The sequence below is a fragment of the Lissotriton helveticus genome, chromosome 11, assembly GCF_964261635.1.
Source record: "Lissotriton helveticus chromosome 11, aLisHel1.1, whole genome shotgun sequence".
In the NCBI taxonomy this organism is placed as follows: domain Eukaryota; kingdom Metazoa; phylum Chordata; class Amphibia; order Caudata; family Salamandridae; genus Lissotriton; species Lissotriton helveticus.
In genome coordinates, this window is record NC_136072.1 from 206,096,377 (window position 1) to 206,108,808 (window position 12,432).

General features: G+C 44.7%; 1 protein-coding gene across 4 annotated transcripts in view; it reads right to left on the reverse strand.

Annotated features, from left to right (window-relative positions):
* The window catches only part of LOC144792338 (uncharacterized), a 133,157-nt gene that overhangs the window by 97,522 nt on the left and 23,203 nt on the right, over positions 1–12,432 (reverse strand). For all 4 annotated transcript variants that reach the window (XM_078667297.1, XM_078667298.1, XM_078667300.1 and 1 more), the window contains one exon: positions 11,130–11,247. The gene's annotated coding sequence lies outside the window, so the exon portion shown is untranslated. The remainder of the gene's footprint in view (positions 1–11,129; positions 11,248–12,432) is intronic.

The window sequence follows — 12,432 nt, forward strand, 5'->3', positions numbered from 1 at the left end:
AGTCGGGAAGAGGCATCATTGGACTCGAGCGTCTACTTTGGGACTTGCCATCCTTACTTCGACTTATAGACTATGGTTCGACAACTTCTGTTTGACCTTTGACAATTTTACAGTGGGGCTCTCTTTATCGGAGGGGATCAGCGAATTTGCTCGACGGGGCCAAGGTTGATACTGTTGTTTGAGGTTTCACAATTTTGATTTATTGGTAACGGGACTGCTTTCTTTGGTTACCGGAGTCCGGGGCGGGATTTCTAGTTTCCTCTGATGTACTGTTTCATTGTGGTCTGCTTGATCGCGTTATCATGGCGGGGGATTTTTCGTTGAGACGGGGGGGGGGGGGGGGGGAAAGAGTCTGGGAGTGCGTTTGACATAGTCCTCCTCCATTTCTCCCCTTTTGGGTAGGGTCTTAGTCCCTTCTTTCATTCTCTTTTCCTTTTTCCCTTTGTTCTTCTATATTTCGGGTTCATTTACGGGGCGACAGGCACGCTGCTAGGGGGGTAGGCCGTAGTCATCTGCAGGGGTGCAGGGTGGGGGGTTGGAGGGGGGGGGCTTGTTTTTTTATTATTTGTTTCTATGGCCTTTTTTTTTCTTCTTATCTTTCTTCGCCTTTTCTTTTGTTTCCTCTCTTTCGGGTCAGCGTAGTGGGTCTATTCTTTTGTCAATTGACGACTTTTTATCCATGCCTACACTTTCACGGTACTTCAGTACCATTGGGCGGGCGCTCCACTGGCGCGAACATTGATTGTATGCTTGTTTATCCTGATTCGTATGCCTAATCGCCATGGTTTTGAATAATATCGAATTAACTGTGGACCTCCTACTGTTTTGCCTGCCCTTTATGAACCTTTGTGATATTGTACGGCACCTGATCCTTCTATCTTTATATTATAAAATGGAGCCTTTATTATCCTGTTACTCGTATAGTATGCCATGCTGCCAGTTTTAATTGTAGTCATACTGTGTTCGCCTCCCGGGAGGCCATGTTTGGTTCTAATTGCTTGGTTGAAATGATATTGATTAGCGGCCAGCCCTGGTGGTTGTAGGCCCATGCTTGTAACTGGTTGATTAATAAAGGTTTTCCCCCCCAAAAAAAAAAAAAAAAAATATTAAAAAAAAATAAGCGAGGTGGGCACTCGCCAGGGCGGGCAAAGCGCTCCTCAGCGCTATAATCAAAATAAAACGCTCTAAAGCGCTATGGGGCAATAAAGCGCTCCCAAAGCGCTAGAATACAAAGTACAAAGGTCCTTCCAGAAATGCAGCTCCACCAGGCTGCACAAAGATCCCAGAGGGCAAGGCAAAGTCCCCCCCATCAGCCCAGGCAAGGCAGAGGGTCCCCCAGGAGTCCAGGAAGGTCCATCAGGTTTCCAGGGCAAAGCAAAGTCCCCCCATCAGCCCAGGCAAGGCAGAGGGGTCCCCCAGAAGTCCTCCAGGCATCCAGGGGCTGGGCAGCGCCCGCCCCTGGTAGATTCAAGTCAGAAACAAGAACAAGAACAAAATGGAAGGAGACAAAGCCCCTTCTTATACAGAAAAACGTCTTTGAAGTCTTTTGAAGTCTTTGTGCAAGGGGTCCCTGAGCACTGGAATGTTTCTGGTTTCCTTCTGCCTGTCAGTATCAGGGTCAGAGGTGACAGTTGGCCCGCAGGAGGGGGAGCCAGTAGGGTGGTCAGGCAGGCACAGCCCTGCACTATCAGAGGTGATCTCCTCCCACCTCCTTGGCAGCAGATGCTGCCTTTCATCCACGGGCTGACTCAGACAACCTCCTGGGCTCTCCAGCCCCTGTCATCCTCAAACCAGACAGTCAATCCACAAGCAGGCCCAGGCACTCCTGACCCAGGCTCACCAGCCAATCACGCGCCAGCAACAACTTACACAAATATGCTAACTTTTAAAAGTGGTACTTCTAGACTAGACACAGTCGTGCCGCATATATCATCTCGCAGCATTCAATCTCACGAGTTCGTACATATCAAACTCGACCCTGCACTCCCCACTCATCAGGAACTACCATTGGCATACATATTCCCCATTCATTCCTATGGGAGGGCAGGTCACTCACCACCCATACACAGAAAGCTCAAGCAATTTACACTGTACCACAGTGAAAAAGTGCGCAGAGGCCTAAAATCACCAACACCAGGTTCCAGAAACAGGCTAGGAAAAATCAAAAAGTCTAGGGGTGAACCTGCCTAAAGGGCCGGGTCCAACAGGTACCATATGGTGTGATGCTACGAAGGGTGGTGAGTCTTAAACTAAAGTTCTATGTTGTGGTAGCGTGTGGAACATTGTGAGATGGTACTTTAGGCAGAGAGGTCATACGTGGAATGGTGCGTTGGGGCATGGTGTTATTTGTTGCGCTACAGTGTAATATAATTTGTTGCCTTATCACACCATAGTGCACCAGATGCACCACAACATATGTTCTTGTGTGTAGTATGACACAGCATGGTGTGGAATGCTGTCTGGAGCAGTAAATGAACTGTTGTATGTGAAAGATGGAATAGTTTGGGATGTTCAGATATATTGTACCATGCATACTGGTATCTTGTTTATAAAACAATCCTTATTAAACCAGATATGGCCATGAAATGAAAAAACAAGACATAAGAAAAGCAAGCAAGTAATACAAATAAATATGAAAAATCATACAAAAGCCATAAAGTGCAATTTGCAGTTAAAGGAAAATGCTACTCACCAGTATGCATCTGTTCTTGGCATGTAGAGCTGCAGACTTGTACACTATGCATAGATCACCATCGCCATCTGGTGTTGGACTCGGATGTTTGCATGTTGTTTTTGTCTTCGAAGAAGTCTTGTAGTCATGAGGTTGGTGACTCCTCCTTCGGTCGACACTGAACATGGGCTTCGGCTCCATCGTAAGATTGTTTTGCCAGTAGAGTTAGATGGAGAAGTGAGAAATAGAAAGGTGTCCATGCGTGATGTATCTAATTCAGCTAATGCTGATCAGATAAAGGTATCCGGGGAGGAGGGTGGGCATGTATAACTCTGCAGCTCTACATGCCAAGAACAGATGAATACAGGTAAGTAGCATTTTCCGTTCTAGGCATATGAGCTGCAGATTGCACACTATGCATAGACTATATAGCAGTATCCTGCTTACCGGTGGCTACCTGTATCGGTTGCAGTAGTTTGAAAAAGTGTTTTTAATACATCCTGGTCCACACTAGCTTGTTGTTTTGCAAGCACATCTACACAATAGTGTTTTGTGAAGGTAAGTGGTGTGGCCCAAGTTGCTGCTATGCATATGTCATCTAGGGGAATGTTCTGTAAGAATGCTATAGATGCATGTAGAATGAGCTCTAGGGGGAATGGTTAACGTGCGTTTGGCTTTAAGGTAGCATATTTGTATGCATTTTTCAATCCACCTTGCAATTCCTGTCTTGGCTACAGGATTGCCTTTATCAGGTGGGGAGAAAGCTACGAAAAGCTGTTTGGTTTTCCTAAAGGGTTGTGTTCTTTCGATGTAGTAAAGTAATGCTCTTTTAACATCAAGGGTGTGTAGAGTTCTCTCTGCCACTGAGTCTGGTTGGGGGAAGAATACTGGTAGTTCAACAGACTGGTTTAGATGAAAGGCAGATACTACTTTGGGTAAAAAATTTGAGTTTGTTCTAAGAACTACTTTGTTATGATAAGATTTAAAAAAAAATTCTTGTATGGTTAATGCCTGGAGTTCGCTCACTCTTCTGAGAGAAGTGATGGCGACTAAAAAAGCTACTTTCCAAGTAAGGTACTGTAGTTCACATTTGTGTAAAGGTTCAAATGGAGGACCCATTAGTCTGGATGCGAAGCTTGGGCATGTTGCTTTTTGGTGTGTGGCGAACAGATCTATGTCTGGCTGTCCCCACATGTGAAAGAAAGAAAGGAAGAAGAATTTGAGGATGAAGTTACCATTTGTGGATCTATTGTGTTTGGCGACTGAGCAGATCCACTATTTGATTGTGTACTCCTGATAGATGTTCTGCTAGGAGATATATTTTCCGTGGAATGGCCCACCTCCAGATGCCCTGTGCTAGACGGGGTAATTGGAGAGGGTGTCCCCCCCCCCCCCCTGTTTTTGTATGTAATACATTGCTGTCATGTTGTCTGTACGACTTAGGACAGCTTTGCCTAGGAGTTGAGGTTGAAATGACTCCAGCGCTAGAGAGATTGCCAACAATTCCAGGTAGTTGATGTGGATTTGCTTTTGTTGAGAGGTCCATAAACCTTGAATGGTATGGTTTTGGAGATGTGCTCCCCAGCCGGTGAGCGATGCATCTGTTGTTAGCACTATCTGTGGAACTAGCTCGAGGAACGACCGTCCTTTGGAAAGATTTTTTGTGATCCACCACTGCAGAGAGCGATGGGTGTGGTTGTCCACCAACACCAGATCTGTTAGTTGACCTTGAGCTTAGTTCCACTGACGTGCTAGACATTCTTGTAAAGGGCGCATTTGCAATCTTGCATGAGGGAAGAGAAAAATGCAAGATGCCATCATACCTATTTGCTGCATGAACACTCTTGCTGATAGCGAGTGCTGTGGCTGAAATCTTTGAACTAGGTTTTATATAGCATTTATCCTGATGGGATTGGGATATGCTAGGGCTGTGGAAGTATTCACTGTTGCCCCTAGATATTGTTGCATTGTTAACGGTTGGAGATGGGATTTGTCTAGATTTACTGTGGATCCCAGACTGTGAAGCAACTGTATTGTCCGGAGTGTGTGTTGAACACAGCTGCTGTGGTAGTTTGCTTTTATGAGCCAATCGTCTAGGTAGGGGAAGACATGAATTTGTTGCCTTCTGAGATGGGCTGCAACTACTACGAGGCATTTGGTGAAACCCCTGGGTGCTGTGGTGACTCCAAATGGGAGCACCTTGAACTGGTAGTGTTGACCATCTACCACAAATCTGAGATACTTCCTTTGAGCGAGATGTATTGGAATGTGGAAGTAGGCATCTTTTAGATCTATAGTGGAGAGAAAGTTGCCTTGCTGTAGTAGTGGAAGCACTTGTTGTAAAGTGACCATGTGGAAGTGGTCTGATTGAATGTAAACGTTGAGCGGTCTGAGGTCCAGTATTGGTCTTAGAGAGCCGTCCTTTTTTGGGATTAGGAAAAAAGGGAGTAGACTCCTGTCCCCTGATGAATTATCGAAACTGGCTCTATTGCATCTTTTTGCAACATTGCTAAGACTTCCTGTTTGAGGAGCGTTAGGTGTTCTAATGACATTGGACACGGTCTTGGAGGAATGTTGGGGGGAGTAGAAGTGCATTCCAGGCAATAACCATACTGGATAATTTGTCTTACCCACCTGTCTGTTGTGATGGAATTCCAGACAGGTAGGAACTGTGAGATGCGTCCCCCGACAGGAGTGGGCTGATCAGGGGGAAGTGCAGGGAAGTCACTCTTTATTGTTAGGGGAGATGAGGGTGTTATTACCTCTGCCTCTACCCTTATTGTTGTTACCTCTGTAACCTCCTCTATTGTATCTCCTAGAAAAGGAGCCCTGGTTGGGACTTTTATAGGATGATGTGGGTGTTCTTATGTATTAGTTTTGGAACCGGCTCTATAAAAGGAGCGACGAAAGAAGCCTCTGGCAGATGGTGACTGTAAGGCTCCCATAGACTTTGCTGTTTGTGTCTTTTTTTATTTTTTTTATAGTGATGCGTCAACTGCAGGTCCAAAGAGAGGCTGTTGATCAAATGGTTGATTTAGGATCGTATTTTGCACCTCTTGATCCAGATACCCTGAGCCAGGCCTGTCTATGTAGCAGAACACTAGTATTTATTGCACGTAAGGCGTGTCAGCTGCGTCAAGCGCACATTTGATTGAGGTATTTGTTATAAGTTTGCCTTCTTCTATAAGGTCATTGGGTGTGTCCTTATTTTCTTGGGGCAGATGTTGAATGAGCTTTTCCAGCTCATCATAGTGAGCACTATTGTATCTTGCTAGAAGGGCTTATGTGTTTGCTATTTTCCATGAATTAGCACCTTGACAAGCCATACGTTTACCTGACGCGTCTAATATCTTGGATTCTATGTCAGGAGGTGGTGTGTCACCTGGCCCATGGAAGTTTGCCCTTTTGCGTGCATTGGCAACTACTAGTGAATCTAAGGGAAGTTGGCCCTTAATGTACATAGGCACACTGGGAGCTGCCTTGCATTTTTTATCTACTCTGGGGTTAAGACCCCTAGCTCTAACTGGGTCTTTGAACACCTCAGGAGCATGTCTAAGGAGGCCTTGTAGCATGGGTACGAACGACATGAGTAGATTTTTGTGGTTGGGCAAAAGTCTCCAATAAAAAATATACAGGGTCTAAATGAAGCTTGACCATGTGATATGTAGCAGCTCTGTTGATTAGTTGGGCAAACCCCACATTGTCATCCGGTGGGTATGGTTTTGAGGGGTAGAAGTCCGGATCATTTGTTAGATCGGGATCAGTACTGTAATCATGCCATGGGTCTGGTTTGTGTGGTGAATCATCAGGATCTAATGGCATTATGTTTTCATCTAATTGCCCGTGGCCCTTGTTAATTGTCACTATCGTCTGATTCTGGAGAGTATGGTGGCAAAATAATTAAATTAGGGTTAACAGATGGCTGCGGTGAAGCGTTAGTCGCTATACGAATCTTCTTTGGAGGAACTGGAATTTGTGGTAAATGATCTGGGCCCGATGAAGGTAAATCAGAATTACCGATTCTAAAATCCCGAATTTTACCGATTCGGTATTTTAGAATCGGTAATTCTGATGTATGTAAAAAAATCGGTCATTTTTACCGAATCGGTAAAATTCGGTATTTACCGATTCGGTAAATACCGATTCAGTATTTGCTATTGAATCCTATGGGCCTTGAAGCCCATAGGATTCAATATCAAATACTGAATCGTTATTTACTGAATCGGTAAATACCGAATTTTACAAGGGTGCAGGGGGTGTCACTTTGACACCCTCTGGCACCCCTGTTTAAGGCTTGTGTGCCATGTGGCACACATACATGCCCTAAGGGCATGTATGTGTGTCACATGGCACAGGTGTACATGCACAGATGTGCATGTACACCTGAATTCGGTATTTTACCACCCAATTGTATTGGGTGGTAAAATACCGAATATTGAAGCCCTGTAGCAATGTTAAACATGCTAACTACATTTCAAACACACATATTCGGTAATTTTACCGATTCGGTAACTTTACCGATTCGGTAAAATTACCGAATATGTGTGTATTTCCTGCCCCTACATCTCAGTAGCCCAATACCGGTCGGAAACGGCCGAAAATCGGTATTTTCGGCCAATTCCGACCGGTATTGGGCTACCTACATCGGGCCCCTGGTTTCCTCTTTGTAGGAGGCTTTGGGTGAATAAAGATAGTAGTCTGCTTTGGATCCAGCAAGAAAAGCTCTTTGTTTTTAAAAACAAAAATAATATGCGGGCTTGGCAGACACAACTAAGCACACCTGGCCATGCTATCCGACAGCTCAGCCGCATACTCAAACCCTTGAGGTACTGCTAACCTATGGAGCGTGTAGACACCTAATTATGCATCTTTACAGAACAATGTGATCAGATACAGTAAGCACCACATACGGACCCAAGAGGCCTGGAATTTAGACTTTGACATTCCAATGGAAGTTCAAGACTGGCAGCGGGCCGGTGAACTAATACGCATGGTTTCTAGTAATGCCCATTTTCGACTAATACATTATAATTTTCTGCAAAGAACCTACTTAACGCCACAACACCTTCATCGAATGGTCGGGTCTTGCCCATATATATGCTTGCGCTGCAACACTGTGGGGGCCGATTACTTACATTAACCATGGTCCTGCGATGAAATACACTCCTTCTGGCAACTAGCTGTCGAAGAAATGATGCATGCCACACAACTAAGTATTGAGCTGACACCCAAATGCTGTTTATTAGGCCTCTTTAGATGCCAGAAGAGCACAAGATAACCTATACATTTGGTCAGTTGCCTATGGTACTGGCATGACGTAGAATTGCAATCACATGGCTGCCCCAGCATGCCCCAACAATTGCGCTCTGGCATAGAGATGGGCCTCGTCTTCTACGGCAGACGCTTCTATCTTGTCTTGGTCAGATTCTTCCCCGAAGATATCCAAAGTGTGTTGAATGCTTTGACGCAGCCGCTCTCGTTGTCGAGCATGATGATCGGGTAGAGTCCTCTTGGACAAGCGTTGCAGTCTTCCTCCTTGTGCGCCGGAGAGAGGCACAAGTTACAAAGTTGATGTAGGTCGGTGAGAGAGTATTTGGCGTGCCATCCAGGACAGAAATGGAATGGTGTCCGTTCCATTTGCAGATGGCTGGCCCTATGCAGCAAGGCCCAACGGTTGCCCTCGAGGTTTCGTATTGAAAATGGGGAGTTTGTCGATCTATTTGAAATGCGGAGAACAGGTAAACGGGTACTGAAACATTACCGTTGAGGGTAGAGTGGGCTGCGCACTGAGGGGAACCCGAAGAGCGGTTTCAGAGCGCAGCAATACACATCCAAACCTGTTTGGGGTAAAAAACAATCTACCAATGGAGTCGATGCCCATACGCATTATCACCGAAAGGTGGAGTCCCCTTACTTCATGACTGGAAATTACTTCTTCAAAGAAAAACAACTTGCAAACATCGGACCCAACACAAGATGCAGGAGTATGCAAAGCATGTGCACCTACAGCATACATGCCTCGAACAGAGGATTAATGGCCCCAAATCGCTGCCGTGGTATCTTGTCATGTTGTGGCTGAGTGTGCCATGTGATGTGGTAGGCTATAGTGCTTGGTGTGATTTAGTCAGTGAGGTACCTACCGTATAATGTAAATTAATTACATTGCTAATATACCATTAGGATGTGGGGTGAATGTTATTAGGGCCGAAGCCTTGCTGATTATATGCAGAATAACAGGTCTGAGAGGTCACTACTGACTAGAGCAGGTTAGCAGCTGCACAGGCCTTGGGCATTGATCCTATTGAGGATAATATGTGACGGGCACTGGTGACTGGAGCTGGCTAGCAACAATGCTGGCCTCTGGTATTCATTACAAGCAGGGTAACAATACATGTCAATATTGACTGGAACTGGTTGGCAGTAGAGTCAACCTCTGGTTTTGAATATTTGCAGGATTTAAGGTACAGGGGTCACTACTGACTGGAGTTACTTAGCAAGATAATAGGTCTCAGGGGGCCAATACTGACTGAAGCTGGTTAGTATGATCACTAGTCCCAAGGTGCTACTAATGACTCAAGTTGGCTAGAATGATAACAGGTCCCAGGGGCCAGTACTAACAGGAGCTGGCTAGTAGGCTTCCATACAGGTCCAAGGGGCCACTACTGACTGGCGCTGGCTAAAAGAATAACAGGCCCAAGGGTGGTGGGGGTGCGAGTGGCACCAGTGACCGGAGTTGGCTAGAAGCATTGACAACCTTTGGTATTGATTAAATGCAGGATTCCAGGTCACAGGAGGCACTGCTGAATACAGCTGGATAGCAGCAGTGGTGGCCTCTAGGAAGAAGGAATTGAGAAAGTATAACTGGATATACTGGTTTCTTTAACACCGATTTGGATACACACGAATGCCACAACGTGCATTGATATATTACATTACCAAATTACAATATTCTTATATTAATTTGATGTGACTGTTCGCCTTAATATGACTGCAAAGTTACATGATTCTATTAGGGCCCAGGCCATTTTATTTAGTGATGTCAATCTGCACACTTTCCTGCATCTTGTAGTAAATTGAACAGTGACAAACAGAAGTGTTATTTCCAGAAACAGTGACTTCTGCGGCTTGTCTGTGTATCTTTTATCTGCACCTCACGGACTCCTCACATTCCTCTCGAGAGAAGATCCTGCCTCCTACTCATTATTGTCATTTCAGTAACTGTTTCTATCACTTGTTCATGTTTCATTGACTTGTATTAGGAGAAACGTGTATAAAAATACATGGGGAGCATTAGCATTATATACTCCAACGTGCTTTAGAGTGGATGCTCTCGTCCATTGCAAAGAAAATTGTCACTTGTTAGTTTGCTTGGCCTTTTGCTATTTTTGCATTAAATTTATGATAGATTTGTTGGCCTCCCGGTGTGTTGCATTTTATTTTACATAGCACAAGAGATGCGGAGGAAAATGACAGTCCAGAATACACATTCTTCATACAAATCAACTCACAGTATGCTGTTCTGGAGGTTCAGTCCCACAGACATTATCTCTAACTGAACGCAGGCACCTTAGGAAACACGTGCTTTTCAAACCAGGTGCCGTCTGATGTGGCGTCTTCGCTATTGGATAAGTCAATATGTGCTGAATTTTAGGAGGGTTACCGTATCTAGTGCACGCTGTTAGACAGCGCTCACCTGTGGTAGTAAGATGGTAATAGGCACCTTATCACCTATGCACGGTGCAGGGCTTTGAGCTACAGAGCTCCTCATGCTGTGGAGAATATAAGGTCACATTTACTTGTTTTCCCATATTTGGTCGTGATGAAATGCCAACAGATTTATCCATGACTACACAAGGCATGAACAAAGTTGGCCTGAAGTATAGACCCCAGCTTACCAGCAGGTCCATAGGTGATCGACACTTTCACACAGTGATAGGGGCCATTAGTTCCTCATTTTCTCTGCCACTGTTTTTAATCTCAACATGGACCAGGAAGATCACATTAAATATATTGTGGCAACTGGTCGATAGTTGATCTTATATTCCGACTTCACCAATCTCACATCTTATGACACAACATCCTCTGTCCTACTATGCTCATCCGGCGTACTTAATAAAAGATCTCTGACAAAGTGCCCTCTTGTGGTGCCCGCCAGGCATTTTAGCTACGGCCTGGTGAGGAGTATAACCCAATGATGAAGCATGTCACCTTCAGGTAAGTGAACGCAACTTATCTTAAAAGCACATGCTTCCTAGGGTGTCTGCCCTCAGTTAAAGATAATGTCGCTGGGACAGAACCTCCGGAACAGTATACTGTGATTTGACTGTTTTATTTTAACAAATGTACATAGAAGATATTTGCCCTTCCTTGTTTCACAAAAATGATAGGATACCTGCCTCGAAGCGCACTTCTTACAGACGAGTATGGGGTTATCATGTTGCCGCTACAAGGTCCTTACCTGTGTGAGTTATCGGGAACGATGCAGGGGCAGACCCAAACCAGCCACATGTGGAGATCAATAACAAATACTGAAGAATGAACAGAGCTTCCAAACTGGTGACCATTACTTAATTGACCTTGAAAATAAAAGACAAGTTTTTAGTATTCTGGTGACTCATGACCATAAAAAACAAAGGTTATAAATTCAATGTTGTGTCAAATACTTAAAAAATGGAAGTGGATGTGCTGATTCGGATGTTGTCCCAGGTCATGAGACACCTTCCACCACTATTGCTTATGGGACTTGTAGTTTTGTTTTTCTCATTAAAAGGATGAGCTCTAAAGTCCCAGTGTTCTAAGGGATGTTGGTAAAAATCAGAGGCCTGAATGAGGGTGTAGCATGACACTGCTCTGCTTAGCAGTGAGATGACTGGGAGTTCCCAGCCCTTCCATTCTTTAACAGACCGAGGTTCATCGGCCATTCATATTTTTTTGCAATGACAAAGAAACCTTTATTGCAGATAAAACCCCTGGGCGTGTTTAATCAACTACTGACAAACATGAGCAATCAAGAACATGAGTTTCTGGAAAACTATCAAGCACCCAATCAGAATCAGCCTCCCTTTACACCCAGGAATTCTTGAGGCTTTGGAGAGGGTGAATTACACGTGGTATAAGAGGAACACTACATCGACTCAAAGCTCACTTCTCAGAGATGTACTGAACTGCCAGCCTCATGGCACACTTAGCCAGCTCTTCACCTCCTCAAACTGTTGACCAGCTATCAGGGCAAATGAGCCTGCAGCAAAGCCTCGCTGGCTTGGTTCCACTCCAGACAAGGCAAGGTGGTTAACTCCATACCCCTCCAAGTCAGCAAGCACTCTGGTCGAGCCAGTCCTAACCCCACATGAATGTTCCCCATCACAACTATTTTAATGGTACTAAGTTATGTTTCTGCCAAATGATTGAGTCAAAAATGTTAAGGTTTTACTATGAAGTGCTGAAAGAGAAATCATGAAGTTTTTCAATATTTCTGAGTCTGCCGCAGTACACGGGAGCATTATTTCTCTACAGCAGCAAATCATGTATGAGCCCTGTAGAAAGCACGTTTGAATGAAACATGGAATGCATTGCAGCCAACAATATATGCAACATCATAGCGTAGTGCAAGATAACTTGTGTTATAATTCCAGCAGAACGAAATGCCATTCCTAATGTGTACGTCATTTTAAAGCGATACAGAAGGGGATGATGGACGGAGCGTTCGAGCAAATCAAACACTCACCCCCAGTCAACTGATCTGGGTTTAATCCATCACCATT